The following is a 20,043-nucleotide window of genomic DNA, read 5'->3' on the forward strand; positions in this document are numbered from 1 at the left end:
CACGTGGGAATATAAGAAGTCTGCAACATAGTCGAGGGCCCTCATCTGACCATGCTGGCGTCATAATCTTGGAAAGGCAGCTTCCAAAACTCTAAGAAATAAATTTCTGTTGTCTATAAGCCACCCAGTCCCTGGTATTTTGTTGTAGCAGACTGAATGGACTAAGACTGTTAAGTAGGATGTATGCTGTTACTCTCACTTTATGGGTAAAGAAACGAAGACTTACATGATGGTTAAGTAAATTATCCAGGGCCCTACAAATAGTAACAAGGAACAAGACACAAATTCAGTTCTATAATTCTAAATCCACATTTCTCTCATTCTCTACATGGCGCTAATGTCCTTCCTTGAGAAACTTTTGGAGGCAGCATTGCTGATGTGACAATTCTACTGACCCTTGCTATCTGTGTCATGAACCATGAAGTATGTCCATAAGCAGACAAATTCACTAACTAGACTAATATTTTAATCTCTCTATCTGTTAATAACATAAAGACAAGCTTATGCTAGGCCCCAAAGTTTTCTACAGCTGTGCTTTAGCAATAGCAAACTTTAAAATCCAATTAAGCCCCATACATGGGAGAATTAGACTCATCTCTCAAAGCAAACTAACACACAACTTCCCAATGATGTTATCTACACCACATATTTCCCTTTCCTGCAACAAGCCAAATTATCATGGTGCTCCCTGCAGAGCCAAATTTTAATATACAGCAAGCCACACTGTGATAAACTTGAGAGAGAGATAAAGCTAGGTGTAAATCACTAACATAATACAAGCTGACTGAATACTTAGGAATAATTTATCCAAAAGTGAATTTAAACATGAATGATGAGAGACCAGGTCTGGACTTAGAAGAAATTAATTAAAATTAATTAATTAAATTAATATATACACACATATTTTTTCAGATTATTCTCCATTATAGGTTATTATAAGATATTGAATATTATTCCCTGTATTATACAGTAAATATTTGTTGCTTATCTGTTTTATGGATAGTAGTTTGTATTTGTTAATCCCACACTCCTAATTTGTTCCTCTTCTCATCCTGTTTGGTAACCATAAATTTGTTTTTTTATGTCTGTGAGTCTACACTATATAGATTCATTTGTATTATTTTTCAGAGTCCATATATAAGTATGTCACATAGTATTTATCTTTCCCTGCCTGACTTATAAAATTTAACTTATTGATGAAAAGCAAACTCTGTTATGAAATCCTGAGACCAGAAATAGTTAAATACTTACATAGTCAATGGCATTTTCAGTTGCTATAGTAAAATGCAATCTTTTAAAGATCACAGCCGTTTAAAATGAGCCAATAAATATGGTACACTGAGTTTATCACCATGCTCTGGTCTCTTTCTCATAATCTCTTTAATTCTTCTAGTTTTCCTGAAGAATACTTCAGGTTTCAGTGAGATTCCATGAGCATGTTGTTTTGTATGGCTTGCTTAATATTTAGAACTGAAAAGGGAAGAACGATTTTTTAAAAGTAAAGGTTTTTGGTGCCTTATATCTGAAATCCCCAAAGTAGATATCGTTTCTCAATTGGCTTTTCTTCTTCTCTTTATTCCTTCATTCAGCAACAACAACAGAATCTTTAAGGAACTACAGGCTTTGTACACAAAGATTAGCAAGATACATTCTCACTGTCTCAGGGCAGAGAGGAGTAAGAAAGTCAATTATTATAGTGCTTTTTGTTTCTTCACTCTAGAAAAACTCTGTGATATTTTAAGGCTTTCATCTGAAAACTCTTAAGCCCCTAAAAGTATAGATTAAATTTTGGGTAAGCAGTTTAAACTTCAACTAAGTTTGAAAGGCAAAAATGCTGACTTGTCTGATTTTGGCAACATATAAACCCATATATCTTATATTACCCTGAAGGGTGGGCTAAGGTTAAAACATGAAAACAACTTTAAGTGAAAGTCGATGTGTAACCCATGACAAATGCTTTAGGTTGTGAGGAAACCAAACTTGTTATGCACTAATATGCTATGTAATTTTATAATAAGTTTCTCAGTTAACTCAATACACCCTATGAGGTTGGCATCATTATCCCTGGAGATCCATTCTGCTCTCTCTCCTCCAGGCAGACCCTATCCTCCAAAGCAGTTGTAAGGGGCTAAGAGAGCCCTCTGGGGAGGCCTGGGTATTGCAAACGTCTACAACCTGCTATTTCCAAGTCCAGGGCTCCCAATTTAGGAGGATTTCCTTCTCAAGCAGCACTCTGATTAGACTAGGTGTCAAAGTGTAGATGTGGCCACTACCTGATTTATTATTTACCCCTGACTCTCACCAAAGTCAGCTCCGAGGAGTAGCAGTACCAGATGTTTCCCAGTGCTCAGACACAAGGTAACCCCTTCTTGCATAATCGTGTTCTCTGTTTTGACATAAATTTTTGTCTGTAATCTAATCCCCTTTCAAACTCCCTCCCAGATAGTTCTTAAGGCAACATTAATTCAATTACAAAGAATTGTTTTCTTTGTAATGTTATGTTAAAGCAAGGATTCTATTGTCAGGGCAACCTGACTGGAGGGCGTAATTGTATACTTTTGAACAAGATCTTTATTTCTGCCTGGCCAGAGTCCCACTTTGCTCCTGAGATTTCCCACTCCTTGGTGAAAAGAATGAAAATCATGCCATTGTTCTGCCTCTTTCTCACCCTGTTTTGTCTTCGTCTCTCCCTGTGCTCTGGTTCATCTACACAGCTCCTCCCCCTTATCAGATCAACTCCTTTATTTCTACCAGTTAACCCTAAGTTACTCTCCTATACTACAGATGACTCCTCTGAGCTCTCTCAATAATTCCTGTTTTTACAAATGAAGACAATGATGTTCAGAGAAGTTAGTTACGTCACCAGTAACACTAGAGCAAAGACTTGAATTCATAGCTGTTTTATTTCACAGCCTATAAGCTTTATTCCATGTTCTGTGGCTCCTCTCATGATTGCTTCATTTGTAATTGATTCAGAAAATAAAATAGCAAGGGAATGGACTTTTTTGATTATTTAATATGAATCATCCCCTATGGCCAATTATCCTGCTGTTGAACATTTTCAACAACATATAAATAAAATGTATGTGTTCACACATTATAGTATTTTTCATTATTATTATTTCGCCTACAGACATCCTAAAATTGATGTTTTTCTTCAGATATTTAGTAAGAATTAATCATTTCATATAGCCTTGCAATTTTTAAGAAAATTATGTTGCTTTTACATAAAGATCTTGTGAAAGGATATTTTCCAAAGGAGAAAAATGAAGTAATAAACATTATATAAGGTTAACTCTAGTTTCCTCAAAATAACTTCTGTCCTTGGTTGGGTTTGTATGATCTTACTGGCATTGGTATGTATACATAGAGCTATTGATGAAGTTCCTATGCCAGTTTCCAAGTGGCCAATAATTATAGTTAGCACTGGAAGTTGAAAATGTTTCCAAACTTGCCTGCATTTTGAAGTTTTCCTTGAGATTTACTTTCTTTGAAGTTCTAACTCGATGGACAGGATTTTATTTTGAGGGATTCTAGGATAATGTAATCTCACAAATTATTATTATTTTTGATGGTAAAACATAATATATCCTTGAGATTGTAACTTTTAGATCAAAGTTATTGATTGCTAAATTGCTTCTTCTCAAGTTTCTAAAAGTCATATTGTATATCTATGTTAGTTATTGTCAATAAGTTCCACAGTTTTACTTCTACCTTATGTATTTAGTAAGGCTGATCTGCTAAAAAAGCCAGACTGTGAAAGGACTTTGCAATCGTCATTCATTTATTCATTCATTTATACAAATGATTTGTGTGGGTCAGGCATTGTGCTGGATTCTTAGGATGAAATAGCATTCAAGACAAAGTCTCTGCCCCCATGGAGTCTAGTTGGGAAGACATATGGTAAGCCAGTAAGCAAATACATCACCCATTACTTCCCATCTGGGGTTGTAGAGGAGACTCTGAAAAGTAAAAACTAATGAAAATAAAGACAGAGAATCAGGAATCTAGACGGCCTAGGTCTGATCGGTTCATGCTTCAAAAACATCCCTTTTGCTACATGCTTCTGAATCTTGGCCGTAGTACTTTTGCTGTATCACCAGAATACCACTGTCTACTTTGCCCTCCCCAAGAAAGTGGCAAACTTGACCCAGATTAAGAAGCAGGCAAACTGGCTCTATTTATTTATTTATCCACTCATTCCAATAAACATATGTTAGTTCAGTTAGATTTCTTTTTAAAAATTATGGTTGATTTCTATATTGTATTAGTGTCAGGTGTACAATACAGCAGAGATTCAATATTTCTATAGATTCTACTCCATAAGTATTGACTATATTCCCTGTGCTGTACAATATATCCTTGTAGTTTATTTATTTTATTACCCAGGCCATTCCTCTGCCTTATTTCAGGAGTAAACAAGTGTGTGTGTGCTCCTCTCCCGTAGAATCTTAGTTTATTCCACCTCTCTGATAAGTCTCACTGGTTTTCAAACTAGCTAAGGAGACTGGTCTTCCTGGTGTAGGACGCCAGGACTTGAAGACTAACATGTGACTCTGACGTCTCACTCCTCGGGGAGGATCCCTGAGCCCATGATATCACCCTTGTCTTCTGTGTGCCCTGCTAGGGTGCAGGTCCCAACCTGATCGCTTCTCCTCCCTTCCAACCTGATTTTGTATGGATCTTTTTTACAGCCCTGGTTGTAGAAGAGCCTTTCTGCCAGCCTCCAGTCTGTTTTTAGTGAGAGTTGTTCCACATGTAGATGTACTTCTGATATGTTCCCAGAGGGAGGTAAGCTCAGTGTCCTCCTACTCTACTATCCTGATCTCCCTCCAGTTCAGTTAGATCCTTCTGGAAGGCCAGGGTTGTAAATAATAGAAGTTATGTGGAGAAGGATTTCTGCTTCTAAGCAGGATGTGACAGGCCAATACTCTTACTTGAACAAACAGAAAATATTGCCAAAGTTATTTTTGAAACATCAGGGAGCTGTGAAAGCAATGAAGGCTAAATGAGTTAAACTTCTAGAGAGAGAGGAAAGTTCTGAGGTGACCTCAGGATCGTCAGCTATTTTTCTCTTGGGGCATTTGTCAATTTGGGTGATGCACTGATGCTTGGGCTTGACCCATGTGGAGGGACTCTGCTGGAAGAAGAGCAACCAGCAAAGCTCTGGTAATCTTGTGGAGCACTGGAAACTGGAGGAGCCCCAAATGTATTTCCTGCAGGCTTTCAGTAATGAAGAGCCAAAGAACCACATGCTTGCAATGAAATGCCTGGGATAGTCACGTACAGGGAAAATGACTAATTCAGAAGTGAACTGAATCTTACTGAAACTTAACCCTGGTCCCGATTGGATTTAAGTGATTAGGCCCCATTCCCTGCCTAATAGTGGTATATTAGTCTGCTTGGGCTGCCATTACAAAATACTGACGCCTGGGTCATTGAAACAACAGAAATTTATTTGTCACAGTTCTGGAGCCTGGAAATCCAAGATCAAGGTTCTGACCAATTTGATATCTGCTGTGAATTCTTTTCCTGGCTTGCTGATGGTAGCCTTCTTGCTGTGTCCTCACATGGCCTTTACTGAGTGCACGAGAACAGAGATGGGGTGGGGGTAGTGGATATTTCGTTTTCTTCCTATAAGGGCATTTTCTAACAGATTAGGGCCCTACTTATTTGATCTCATTTAATCTTAGTTACTTCCTTAAAGATCTCATGTCCAAATATGGTCAAACTGGAAGTCAATATAAGAATTGTGGGAGAACACAACTCATCCATCACAAGAAAAGAAGGGAAAATTTTTTCTTGTGGAAAATAATAACTGGGACCTCTATGGGTCTTTTGTACAAAACATCCTATCTGCAATCAAGGGTTACTAGATGTGTGAAGAGGCAAGGTCATATGACCAGTAATCAAGAGGAACAAAGCCAACAAAAGCAAATAGGGGATCCACGTAATCGAAGTTAGCAGACAAGAACTTCAAAACAACAATTATTGGGGACTTCTGGGTAGCAACGGACAGTGACAACGGCTTAACTATTTGCCTCCTGATATTTTTTTCCTCAAATGGTTCAAAACAAGATGAGATAAGCAAATTTGCATAAAACCATGCCCTCAGCATAATTTAAAGACAGAGAATGCCAAAACTTGAAAATGACTGTGATTAAAACGAGAAAAATTACACATCCCACTGCACGATCTCTCATACTTGCTGACCCCTACACCACCACGGGGCTCTGTAGTGGGCAAAAGTAGACTGAGAAAAACTCCAGGAAAGTCAAGAAGGGAAGCTAGCAGAGGGGCTTAAGGTTCATCAAAACTACCATCAAAAAGACTAAATTCACCCTCCATATGAAAACATTATCACAGTATCCAGGCAGAGCACAACATGTAAAGGGAAGTCTTTTCCTCATGGAAACAACCTCAGAGTATGTGTGATTAAGAAGGTTAAGAGTTATTTAAAGGGCACTATTCAAAACATATTATTTAAGGGGAGAGAAAAAACAAAAAGGAAAAAAGAAACACCCTTTGTAATTGGGTGGTGAAGGGAAAATGAAGCAAAAGGTAGAAATTTTAGGGTCTTACAAGATCAAAGAGAAACACGACATTGAATGACTTACAATTCCTCCTCCCACTACTAACAATGAACAAAATAACCCCTAAAAAGCATATGGACCTTGCTATATTGCTGAAAACTGTAGCCATTAAGCCAAGAATCTTATAAATCACCACCATACCATAAAAAATAAAAAGAAGTATCAACGAATTCACACAGAGCCAGTGCAAAAAAATTAGGAAAATTTTTTTCATATGTCAACTAACAACCCACCTCCCATGAGAAGCAGAACAAATTTGTAAGTCAACACTCCAAACAGAATCATATATACTCATCTGAGCATTTGAAGATATAAAACAAACTCTTTGAATCAGAAATTAAAAAACTAAGAAAAGAAAAAGATACAAACTTGAAGAAATATAATGAATTGATTGAATTCAGGAAAAAAATGGATTAAAAAGACAGAAAATCCAAGAAATAAAAAGAATAAATTATAAGGTGCCCAAGGAAGAATAGACTCACATAAAAATTTGATAGACATACAAGAGAGGCAGGAAAATAAATAGGAGAATAAGGTAAAAAGAAAGTAAAAAGGGTTAGAGACAAAGTAATGGAAATGGAAAAAAGGCAAAGAATAACACACACACACACACACAAAAAAGAAAACTACAAATCAATATCCTCTTGGTATTGACGCAAAAATTTCAAATAAATTAAGAATCTAATACCACATTAAGGAATAAACCATCACCAAGCATGATTTATTTTAGGAATGCAAGGTTTGTTCAATATCAGGAAATGTATTAAGATCATATACTATCTCAGTTGTGCTAAAGAAGAGAATCACATGGTTATCTACAGTGATACTGAAAAAGCCTATGTATGACAAAATAAAAACACTCAAAAATAAGAATTGAGAAACACTTTCTCAACATGATCCAATTTATATATAGACTTGTTATATCTATATAGACATATAAACACATATACACATGCATATATACTTCATATGCACATACATACATGTATATATACTTCATATATATATATTGAGCTACACTTCATGTAAGAAAGAAGAGGACATGAAAAATGTACATGCATCTGCTAATTTGTGCAAAAAAAGCAAGTATTATTCTAGTGTTAAACAAAATGGTTACTTATGAGGGGATGGTGTAGAAAAGTTGTAGAAAGAACAGAGAAATGAAAAAGGAATGGTGAGGATGAGAAGAAAGTGACACTTCTCAGAGGATACTCAGGTATAGCTCTGACTCTTAGGACCCATGGTCTGCCGGTCTGTTTAGCATAGAGGCCAATGACCAGATTTTCTTCAGGTTGGACACAGGAGGCCAGCAGAGATACAGTGCTCATCATTCCTTACTTTGGTGCTTTTTACACTCACTATACTGCTTCACTTATAAAACAGCACATATTTCATTGCCTAGATTTTTCAATCGTAAAGTAACTAACACCCCATTTAGAGTAATGGTTAAAAGCAAAGTCAATTTTAAGTATCAAATAGATCATTTTATTTCTAACCTGTGAATTATGAGTTTACAGTAACCATTCCCTTTTTTTGACACCCATGGGGTCCTCCAGGCACTTTTTACCATTCTGGACAAATTAGTTCTTAACTGGTTGAGTTTATACAGGGGTTAATTATCTCCTCAGCAAATTGTCTGTCTCTCTTAGCACCAACTGCTCTTAATTACGTTCAGTTTGTGATGAGATAACAGGAGAAGAACAAGGGAAAGACTGGGAACCCTGGTACCCTGCATTTCATCTTTTCAGTGAGTGAAGTAGGGTTATTCAAGTAATTACTAAGTCAGTTCAGAAGTCTTCTCTTTTCACTGAGCACCGCTTACATTTTGCCATATTTGCTACAAGAACATGTGATAGCCACAAGCCACATGTCCTGATTATCTTGGTGTGACTCTATTTAAAAAAGTTTGTACATTTTAATTTAAGTTGCTAATGTTACTTAGCCTTGTTTCCTTCATATAGGCTGAATTTGAATTCTGACTCCTGCTTACTGACTTCAGGCAAATCTTTCAGAGTGTTGGTCTTTCTATTTGAGAAGTGGAATAATAATTACTGCATATAATGAAACCTAAGCCACTAGTGCCAGTTACTAGTAACATTCAGCAAATTTTAGCTTTATCAATTTTTTAAAAAATTTAATCTTCCTTCTGTAATCAGTACGAGCTCATTTTCTATCATTATTTTAAAAATAACACAGAACTGTGTTTCCTAAGGTCATTTTTTTTTAGTCAAGGTTTGTGATCGTAAGCGACAGAAACTAACTGTGGCTAATTCAAGGAAATTATTTAACTAAAGGATACTGATAGATCACAAAATCTCCAGAAAGGCTTGAGAACTGGGTATGGAGGCCACATCATCTGGAAAAAATGCTCCAAACTAAGCCCCAGAACTATCTTGGGTCACCCCCACTGCAGCTGCTGTGGGCACAGGTAGAAGATAGTTCATCCTGTTCCTCTGATTCTGGAGCCAGGATGATGCCTCCAAACCACACGGCCCATGGTCTCTGCCTGTGGCCATGCTAGGGTTGAGAACTTGCCGTCCATGATTCTGCATGTCACCAGCCTCTGAATTATGCTCATCAGATTGGACAAATTTATGTCTTGTGTCTGTGGATGGGAAAATGTCTCTCAGTTGTTCTCTTCTTCAAGGGGCAGTTGAATCTGGTTTATACCATGGGAGTCCCCCTAAATAGAAAGGGGTTCAGATACTGGTTGGTCAAGAAATGACAAAAGTGCACCACAGAATTTGAGGAGATGCAGTAAGCATTGCATGAGAACATGAAGATAAGTCCCATGAGCAGATAAATTGGGGAAATGCTCTTTATCCTTCTTTCTCATCCCCTAACCCACCCTCTCATTCTTTACCTTCACCTCACATAAACCTTCTCATCCTTTGGGCAACTTCTCTCTCTCTTTCTCTCCAGTGTACATGAAATGTTAGCAAGAGGTAATGACATTAGGCTAAGGATAATCTTGAATCCTCTGTAACTTATTAAAGGAAAAAGTGAAATTAGTTCTAAAGTTTGGTATGTATTGTTATTAGCAAATATATTAGACTACAGTTGATGTTGATACATTATTATAAGTCATGATACCATGACTAAAGCATGTTTTAGCACAAATAGTATCAGAAAAACATTTCTTCTCAAAATGTGCAGGTTTTGAGCTTGCCCTATGAACAACATTAACACTCAACCAACCCCCCAGTGGGTTTTGCTGTGTCCTCTTTCCTCTCTTTCCTTCCTTTCTTTACTTTCTGTTGAGTACAACAGGTTTTGCTATTACTAGTTTTACTTTGTTGTGGTGTCCACTTAAGCTTCCAGTGTCTTGCCATATAATCTGCAATCAATTCTAAATAATCACAAATTTAAATACAAATTTGTAACCAGCCAACATTAATTGCTGCTTTCCTCAGTTACAATGCTTCCCAAACAATTAAGTCCATAGGCTAGTTAATGTACATTGCTTTCAATTTTATCTGACTATTCAATTACAAATCATTTTGTGGTGTCTGGTAGTGCTGATTTGTAAGTTGTGCTATTACCTTATTGAGCTTTTATCCTGTTAATGACCCTACTGCCACAATCCTCACATCATTCAATATAAATTAGCTGTGGCCCCATGCCTTACTAATGGAGTAGTGTATGTGTTTGTGTGTGTGTGTGTGTGTGTGTGTGTTTGCATGTGTGTATGTGTGTGTGTGTGTGTGTTTGCATGTGTGTATGTTTCTCTTCAGTAAAAAAAAAAACCCCAAAAACTACTGCTTTGTTAACAGCCCAAGTGTCTCTTACTCAATGATCAAGTGGAGGGTATTGCTAGAAACTGACTAGTGCCTTTAATGCCCTGGGGGAAATTCTACTGTACTATATCTGTCATTGTCCCTCACCTCTAGAAAGATAAAGACATTAATCTAATTTTAGCATAGAATTCCCATGAGTGTTCCTATCTCCAATTTGGCCCAGTTTCTTCCATTTTTTTGACTTATAACCCCTGAAATAGTTCAAATTTCTCCTTCTGACTGGAATAGTTCTTCACATCTCATTTTGAGCCCCCATTACCAGTCCCTTTCTTCCTCAAGACTCTGCCTTGGGTTGTGGATGAAATGGACACCAAATAGAGCAACCCCACTACTGTCCTAGGGCACCCCAGGACTCTGCCCGTCCCCAGGTTTTATTATCCCTGGTAGGCGAGATACCTGTCAAGACACCTCTCATTCCATTGATAGTGCTGATCTTGAGAAATTTGAAATGCATCACTTCTATCTTTTCTCATCTTCCTTTTGACAGTGTTTCCAAAGTACAAGAAATGAATAAAAGGGAATCAACAGGAGAGAAGAAAATGAAAGTTGCTTGTATTATCCTTAGGCTACATATTTCAAGTTTCAAATAAGCAAAGGATGGCCTAGATGCATATTTTTAAACCTTAAATTGTTCCTATTTGCTTTTAACACTTTAAAATGTATTACATTTCAATATGTCAGGCACAGTGCTAGGTTATATTTGAGTATACAACATAATATAATGTAATACATTGCAGTGTAATTTAATATAATATATATGATATTATGAATAACATGTAAATAGACACACATATACTTTACTTCTTATAACAACCCTATGGTATAAGGATTATGGGAAATAGTGACTATCTAGTTCAAGGTAATCAATTTGCCTATCTGAAAAATTGGTTTCTAATTTGCATTTGATGTTTGTGTCTGAATTACTCCTATAGGTTTTATTCTTCAAGATACCCTAAAGGAATTAAATAATGTTAGGTGACCTACTACAATGGTAGTTCTGCTTCTAGTAGCAGAAAATTGGGCTAGAATCCTCTGGAGACTTGCTAGCAAAATTAGCAGCAGAGGGTATAAAAGCTGCGACTAATTCTGCTAGAAAATGAACAGAAGGGAAGGCATTAATCTTATTAGCAGCTATGTCATCAGTCAAAACAGCAAGAATGTAGGAATGAAGCTTTGAAGGCTATTTTCTTTTTAAAAGTCCTTATTTCTTTTCTTATTTCAAGACCGATGGCAGGATAAAGGGTAATGGTAGCAAATGAAATTTAACAGAGGTGAAAAAGCAGAGTTGTATGATTGTTCTGTCACATAATTCAGCAAGAACTGGACATGGCTTGAGAGTAACTTCAGGCACACACAGCACTGACTGCCCAGGTGCCACGAGCAGTTGTCACTGTGTTCAAAGTACACTGAAAGCGTTCCAAGAATAGTCCCTCTGTGTAGGGTTAGGCTGAGTGGGTAGGCTAATTGGATTCAAATATGCAGGGCATGCCCCATGCTCAGGTATTCCTCAGAGAAGACCATCAGCCTGGGGCTGGCCCAGCCCACAGCCCAGGAGCCATGAGGACGGGCCACATCTGTGAGGATGTGTTCTGTTCACTGACCTGTATCCATGGAGGTATTATTATTATTTGGTACGTGGCCCAGCAGGTGGGGTGGAGTGGGTTCTTCATTTCTCCTTTCATTCAGTGTAGGGTCATGAGTCAACAGAAGCCTGGGATTTAATGAGAAACACACTTTTCTCAAAGGAAAGGGACTCAAAGATAAGACTAGATAAGAGAAAGATGATCTCACACTTTACCAGCATAATAGACCTAATCTCAAAGACTATAGCTAAATGCTTCAACATATTTGTTCACATGGAATTCTTCCCCTCCTATGAATTGACCTGAAATTTACTCCTAGATTTTACAGTCTCTGGTCTCTCATCTGTAAGTTCTCCAAGTCTCCTTCCAATGTTAACAGTCAAATTTTGTAACTAATTAAATCAAACTCACAATAACAGTTAAAACATGTAGACAAAAGTGTTTATATGAAGTCTTGAGAGGACATGAAAAAAATGGGACTTCTGAGTCACCAAGTCTCATGGCATTAACTTGATTTCCAACTAGATACAGTGTTGGGTGACTTGACACAGGACCAATACGAAATTAAAAATAAAGTTACTTTCTCATTTTCACATTCATTGCCGAATTGATAAAATATTCATTTTTTAAAGACCCATATGGCTGTTGATTTTTCGTGAACACAATTAAGGAACTCAAAGTATCAATACAGTAATTCAGGCTGAATGACAATATAGTCTCATGTGATAACTCTCAAAGGAACTGGTAGTAAAGCCAGAAGTAGCTCTGAGGAGGGGAGCAAACCCGTATCTAGCCCTGTGCGTGGCACTAGAGAGCTTAAAAATGTCATTTCTCTTCCGGCCTCTGTATTGTCTAATTTACTCTGAAAAATCATGGGCTAAATCCAGAATTCTCCATAATGCCACCCTCCTAGGTAAGTTTGCCTGTTTTTCAAGCTGAAAGATGGAGACTTGGCTCATATTGGCCCGCTGTTGGTTTGTATCTGCCCCACGTCCACTCCAATTTTTAATTTTAATTATTTTTAAGTAGTACCTTGATTTTCCTTTTGGGAGCCATCCTTTCATGACTCTCAGCCTATGAGATTTAGATGGCTGGTTCCAGGATGGACCCGTGCCTGACTAACGAACAAATTCATACACAATGATCCTTACCTCTGAGTAACTGGAACTCATCTGCCATTGGACTTATTAGTGATGTTATAAATTCCATTTCTTACAAGCTGAAAGAATTCTAGCCCTTTACTTTCCACACAGGCAAATTCCATTTTCTGTGGCCACAGTGCCACCAGGGTCATGGCATTTTTCATAGACAATGACAGTCTCATACTTGCCTACTGTTTTGGTTTTCTGAGTTTTGCTCACAATAAGACACTATTGATTTTGAAGGTCAAAAAGGCTAATTCTTAGAAAAGCATAACAAGAAATATGCAGCTATGGCAGAGCTAGTAATAAGTGAATGGAATATAGGAACAACCTTTTTTTCCCCCTCTAGATAAGGGCAGTGAATTTTTCTTAGGAGAGAAAAGAAAAGCTTATTCACCTATAAAAGCTCACAACAGTGCTATGAAACAGAAATCAATGGCTGTTGTCATTGTGTACACCATAATCACTGAAGGAGAAAAAGAACACTGAGTGGCAGAGAAATATCTTTCTAGAGCTTTTGACTCTTTCTTAAGAGAAGTAGTATAGCATCATGGCTAAGGTCATAGACTCTGAGGTCAAATTGTCTAGTTCCAAATCCCACCATGGTCATTTACTAACTGTGTCATCTTGAGAAAGTTACTTAACTCCTCTGTGCCTTACTTTCTTCATCTATAAAATGGAAATTAAAGCTATCACATAGGTTTTTGTTTCTTCATTTTAAGGAATTAGTGTATGCAAAATGCTTACAATAGTGCCAGACACATAGTAAATGCTATTTTTATTCCTGTCAAGGACACTGCATCATCTTGTTATTATTTTCTCTTTATACTTATAAATTTCAGGATCACTTCACAGCTCTTACATCTCCATCTCCATCTCACCTAACCTCAGGTCCTCTTCTCAACTTCCATATTTCTGATAGTGGTGCTTCCATTCTCAAGTCTAAATTCAAAACTTTCCAATCACCCCAAGCGTTCCTTCCAATATCATGGATCAAAGAGGAGTAACACTACCAGATTTTAGCCAAGGCCAAACAGACACAAGCCCCAACAGTTGTGTGACTTGGGCAATGTCCCTGTGCTTCTCTTGTCTGTAAAATGGGTAAAATGATTCCTGTTTAGTCTCTGTAGGGCTGAGATGGAGTCAGTTCCAGGCCTTTACAGGCAGTCCTCCTGGTACGGGGCAGCCAAAGTCAATCTGAGTGAGTGGATCCCTAAACTGTGAGCTCCCTTAGCTGTGTGAACCTTCCTGTTTACCACTGTGACCCCAGTCCTCACCATGTGATTGATTTTGAAATACATATTTGTTGAATAAATGGATAAGTGGTTTAGAGATAAGAACAGCTTCAACTCTAGGGACCACAATTGCCTAATTGTCTCAAGGCAAGTCACTCACAGGATTACCCCCAATAACCACTTCTTCAGTGGGCAAAAAATTAAGCCATATCTGTTTATGGGTCTCTAAAACTGCTAATCCTAGTTACTAAATTGTCCCAAGTGAAAGCTACATTTTATATATTTAAATAATGCTTTCTTTTTCATTTTACTCTGGCAGGATTTTTTTGTATGTCATGGATTAGTGCTGCATGTAGGCATATGCTTTTTATTTCTATTCATAGAAGTTCCTTAAAAAAAGGTAGAAAATCATTAAAATTGCTTGCATAGGGCTAGTAACAAACCACAAAATCTTTTGGGGAGGCATCTTATGAGTGCTTTTATAATAGTTCTTTCCTTATGCAGTTACATTGAGAAAAACAATTTGTCTTAATGTGTTACATTTTCTTTGTTTTTAATTTTTTAGAATAACCTTTGGCAATGCTGACCATAGGTTATATTTATAAAGCTAGATTGAGGCTTCATTAATCACTATATCATGAATTTACATTAGATTTAGAAAATCTTACAAACATTTATAACATTTAGTTTTTCAATAGCTTCTTTGAAGGAAGATCTTGAATAATCTGTTAGTTAAGACATCAATGAAAACAGATTCAGGTTATTTATTAAGGAAATAGTTGCTACAATTTCTCAGAGCAAAATCTTCTTTCCTGTCGTATTTGTTGTGTCCTGTCCCTAGTATGTGAATCTGAGAACTAGGCTACTTAGGACTGGAATTAGAAAGGAGTGTGGCGAAAACCTGCATAATCAGATGGGGATTCTTTTTCTTTTTCTTTCCTTTTTTTTTTTTTTTAAAGTATTAAGTTTTGATGGCAGATATTTGCTAACTTTGCTCAATTTCTGTAACTCAGAAATCAATCCAGTTTTATTCAGGGCAGGAACTGATGCAACTGGAGGACAGATTTTCTTGGTAAGTTACACAGGAGCACCAAGAGCTGCTGGGGTTTGCTTACTATTATTCCTTGAGGAATTTTGCCTTTAAAGGAGCTCATAGTGTGAGAGAAACCATCTCATGTGTAGCAGCAGCTTGTCATAAAATAACTTGGCCTTGGAACAAAAACAGTTTTGAGGGGAGCACTTTTCCTTAGAAACAAGGCCTCTGGCTTACCAAATAGTTAACAAAAGTAACCCCTTTTGTAAGTCTCAGAACATTTCAAATTCAGTTTGGTTTCATGAAATCCAGAAAAGGGCCTAAGCACAATGCCACAAACCAGGCAAGGAACTACAAATGCTCTCAGGGGGTTCACCGTGAACAGTGAACACCATAAATCCAACTAAGCTGGGCACCTCATTCATCCACTGAACAAATATTAAATGCAAACTCTATGCTTCTCTGTAAAACATGGAAGAAAAGGCGGGAACCAGAATACCTGCTGTTATGTAGTCCCAGTCTGACTTGCTATTGGTTGTTTAGTAAAAGTCCAATGTATGCATAACACAATAGAATTATTTATTCATCCACCTCACACTTATTCCAGTCTCACCACTGAAGTAAGGGCACAAGAGCAAGAATAAGACCCAATGCCTACCCTTCAGGGTATATAACAATTACTTGGTGTACAGAAATAATGTAAAAACAAGCAAACAGTGTTAATCCAAAAACTTGAAGTACCAGATCACTGCATCCTCACTTCATCCCTTCTGTCACACATGGTCCAAGTGGTAAAAGCTACTGCAGGTGTGGGTGGTGATTCCGATTATGAATTGGGGCCCTTCAAGTTCAGTTTACCAGGCTTCCCTTCACAGTGTGCCTGCCCTGCTGGTGTCCACCGGGGGCCTGTCCAGGAAGAGTTCAACTGCCTTTTACAAAAACGGTTTTCAGTCTCCAAGAAGCCTGTGTTGTTGGTCTCTGTGGCAGAAATCCTAGCTGTGGCCTCCAACACTGGCTGCATTCCTGGTTATAGGCTTCTTGACTCCTGTGCACTCAGCCACATCAGAGCCACATCAGCTTGCTTCTTGGAAGGCAGCTATGCTCACCACTATACTACCAATGCACAGCTTGCTTCTTGCTTCCTTTCCAGCCCTGGCAAGGAGCCTGCACTGTGTTCCTTATCGCTGTACTGGAGTCCACAGCACATCTGCCTTCAGCTCAGATCTTTCAGCTCTCCTGATACAGTGTTTGGTAGGAAGGGCCTGGTTTGGGTCTCAGACAAGAGGTCTGACCCCACCTTCGCTGTTTACAGAAGCTGTGAGACCTTGGACAAAATCGTTAACCCTCCCAGACTCTAAGACTTCAGCTTCAAAGTGGGTAATAGTTTTTAACTTCCTCTGATTATTATGAGAGTTAAATGAGCTAATGCAGGTAAAATGCTCGGCACGTAATTGTGCTAGACACACATGAGCTAGCATTTTCTTCTCTTTCAGCTGCTCACTTTAATTAGGCAATCTCCACACTTGTGAGCCTGAACAATTTACCAGCTTAGCTTCTGAATATTCATTTACTGCATTTGTCAGCCAAGCTCCCCAAGGCCCTCCATGAAGAGACCCAGGTCCCCTGCCTACTGCCAATCAGGGAAGAGGACAATTTCCATTACCAATGGACAACACAGTGTCCATGAAATAACTGGTTCCCACACACAATTCACGCATCACTTTTTGAGCACAATTAGTGATGGTTCAAACGAAGGGATGCTGAGTATAGGAATGAAAGGCTTAGCTTAGACCAAGCCCTGTTCTTCCACAAAAGCCTGCTGGGGAAGGTCAAGCAGAGAGAAAAGGCTGGCTTTATTTCCTTTGGGTCCCTATCCCACTCCTCACATCAGGGAGCAAGCATGACATTGTGTTTGAAAGCCGCCAGGGATGCATTGGCCAGACTGCATCAAATCCTGATGTTGCCACTTACTAGCTGATGATCTGGAGTGGAGTGAGTTATTTAACTTCATGTCTCAGTTTCCTCATCTATAAGGCAAGGACAGTATCCACCTTATAGGGTCATTTTGAGAGTCACTGAATTCAGATCTATTAGCTGCTTAGAACAATGCCTGGGACACAGTAAACACTATCTAAGTGTCTTTAAATAGGACACATTTAAAATGCCAGGTACTGAAACCGTCTCACCAAATCTTCAAGAGTGCATGCATGCACTAGCTCTTTCCTTTTGCCTCAATTGCACCCTGGAAAGCACTGCTGAGTCACCTGCAAAAATTCTGCAGGTTGCCACTCTTGCCGCGTCGTCTCAAAACTGCACTGATCTAGAAATACGGCCTCAATATGTGCCACTCAGGCCCCCATCAGTAAGTGAAGAATACAGGCTTCATGAGGTTAGACTAAGCGATTTCTTGAACGGATTATCCAACACATCTACCTGACTAAAGAAACAGTGCTAGTAGCTCTTTGTATATAAAATTTGAAAAATATCTTTAAAATAAAAATACTACTTAGCCTTGAGGTAAGTTGGATGACTTTTAGTTATACATGCTTAGATCTGTGACTGCTTTCCCCATCTTCCCCTGAAGAATGTGTTCTGTTACATTTGTGTCCCTCAAAGCCATCTACTCAGATCCCTCCTGCTATGCTGCCTCCCTTGATCTTTGAAACAGATAATCCTTCCCCTGTATAGTTTTCCTTCTCTCCTAAGTTCCTTCACTTGATATGGTGATGGAGCGCTTACCATGTGCCGGGCACTCTACCAGGTACTGAGCAACACCAATGAACAAGACACACATGGACTAGGTTGTCTTGTGTTTTCTTGGATTTGGGGTTTCTGATTCCTTAACTTTCCTTAACTATGTGATGTTCGAGTTGGCTTGTGTTGTCTTCAAAGACCACTGCCTCCTCTAAATGTCACTAAATAGTGTTTGTGAAATTTGAAGATAATTGCAGATAGGTATACTAGTGTTAGCTGCCTTTTAAGTGAGTGGGTAGGACTTTAAAAATAAGATAAATCACTGTAACATCTCTGAAAGAAGCATGAACGTTTCTAGGATCAGTTTTATAGGTTGGTTTTGAGTTTTTATGACTTCAGTGGTTTAGATCGTTGTTTCAAACTAGAAATATAATAATGAAAAAAGAATTAAGGCAATATCAGGTAAGGGATGGAGTTAACATTGTATCTTTTAAAACTGCTGATATGAAATTTTAATTTCTCCACAAATATTTGGTGATAAAATCTCTTTTCTTCTTGAGTGAGGTAAATATACACTCAGCCAAAAGTCACTACACAGGGGGTGAAATTATCCACAAAACTTAGCTCAGTATGAGTCTGAGGTAATGACTTCCATGGGCAATTAGGCTTAGGAATCCAGGTTCTCTGTAAACTGTATGTATTTGTATTTACAGTTCGATTTGTATATATTAAAGGACTGATGATCAGGAGAAAAGAATATGTTGCATAATTCATATTTCTATGATTTTTTTAAAAAGCAGCCTAAATACCACCACAGTAAATTTATTGAATGCAAAATGTCAATGAAAATATAAGTCCAATACTTGCTTGTATCAATAATTAAAGTTGGGTTATATCCATACAGACCTTTAAGATCCTAAAAGATGACTCTTTGAAAGTCTGCCATTTTGCAGAAGCCTAGAGAAAATAAGTGACCTTCCCCAGGTCAATCCATGAATTAACAGCAGAGCTGGAATTCCAAACTTTTTTGGTTCGATTAATCCCAACGATTTTGTCCTCTGTGTGGAGTAAATGGACACTGATTATATATGCCACCCATCTTTTAAAGATACTCAATTTAGAAAGCTCAGAATGTCCATACTTTACGAATCTTAATTTTAGCCATTTCTTAGTCAAGCTGCTTATTATTAAGCTAAATCTTTCATTTCTTCTTACAACCTAAACATTTCTGCTACCTTCATGATTTCCCCCTTTATCCTTTTTCTTTCTTTCTTCTTTTTTTCTTTTTTCTATTTCTGTATCTTGTGTAAAACCTACCTTCAGTCACTTTACTTATAATCTCACAAGACTTGTTCCAACTGTTGGTGCATCTCCATTCAGGATTCTTAGAAGGATTTGACTTTCGATTTCGAAGCCAGTACATGTGCACTCATATCAGGTATTTCCTATTTCAATTATTTTTGAGCTGCTATCAAAGATTTAATGTTGACTGTGGAAGCTTTATCTCCGTCATCTGACACTTTGAAGACAAATTCCTTCCCCCTGGATCCTCCTAGGGAACTACACTATGAGGTCCTGGATGGAACACTAGATATTACTTGACAGATTTGTTTGCTTGTGGCAGCCCTTTTGAGGACATAAGGAGGTGGGGAAAGAAACACAGAAAATGATTGAAAGAGAAAGTAATTAAGTTTTGATGCTACTTAGGTAAAGAAAGTTGTTACATTAAGCTTGTGCAGGTGGTTAAGTACCAGCTTTTCTCATTCTAAGTTGGTAAAACATTCTCCCAGAAGCACTGGAGAGAGACTCACTCTTCTTCACCTCAGCTTCCACAGGGAAATGACATCATCTCCCACATTTATGTGAACCTATAGGTTTATAATGTCTCATCTCTCAATATAGGGTAAATTGCTTAAAAGAAAAGTTAATCTCAGACTCTGAGTTAATAATAAACTTCTAGAATAGT

General features: G+C 37.9%; 1 protein-coding gene across 4 annotated transcripts in view; it reads right to left on the reverse strand.

The window, feature by feature from the left end:
* The window catches only part of PJA2 (praja ring finger ubiquitin ligase 2), a 266,836-nt gene that overhangs the window by 121,262 nt on the left and 125,531 nt on the right, over window positions 1–20,043 (reverse strand). For 2 of the 4 annotated variants that reach the window (XM_032476477.1, XM_032476479.1), the window contains one exon: window positions 11,992–12,101. The exons of the other annotated variants lie outside the window; for them this stretch is intronic. The gene's annotated coding sequence lies outside the window, so the exon portion shown is untranslated. The remainder of the gene's footprint in view (window positions 1–11,991; window positions 12,102–20,043) is intronic. 4 annotated transcript variants of the gene reach the window in all.

This window comes from Camelus ferus, chromosome 3 (genome assembly GCF_009834535.1).
Source record: "Camelus ferus isolate YT-003-E chromosome 3, BCGSAC_Cfer_1.0, whole genome shotgun sequence".
Classification (NCBI taxonomy): Eukaryota; Metazoa; Chordata; class Mammalia; order Artiodactyla; family Camelidae; genus Camelus; species Camelus ferus.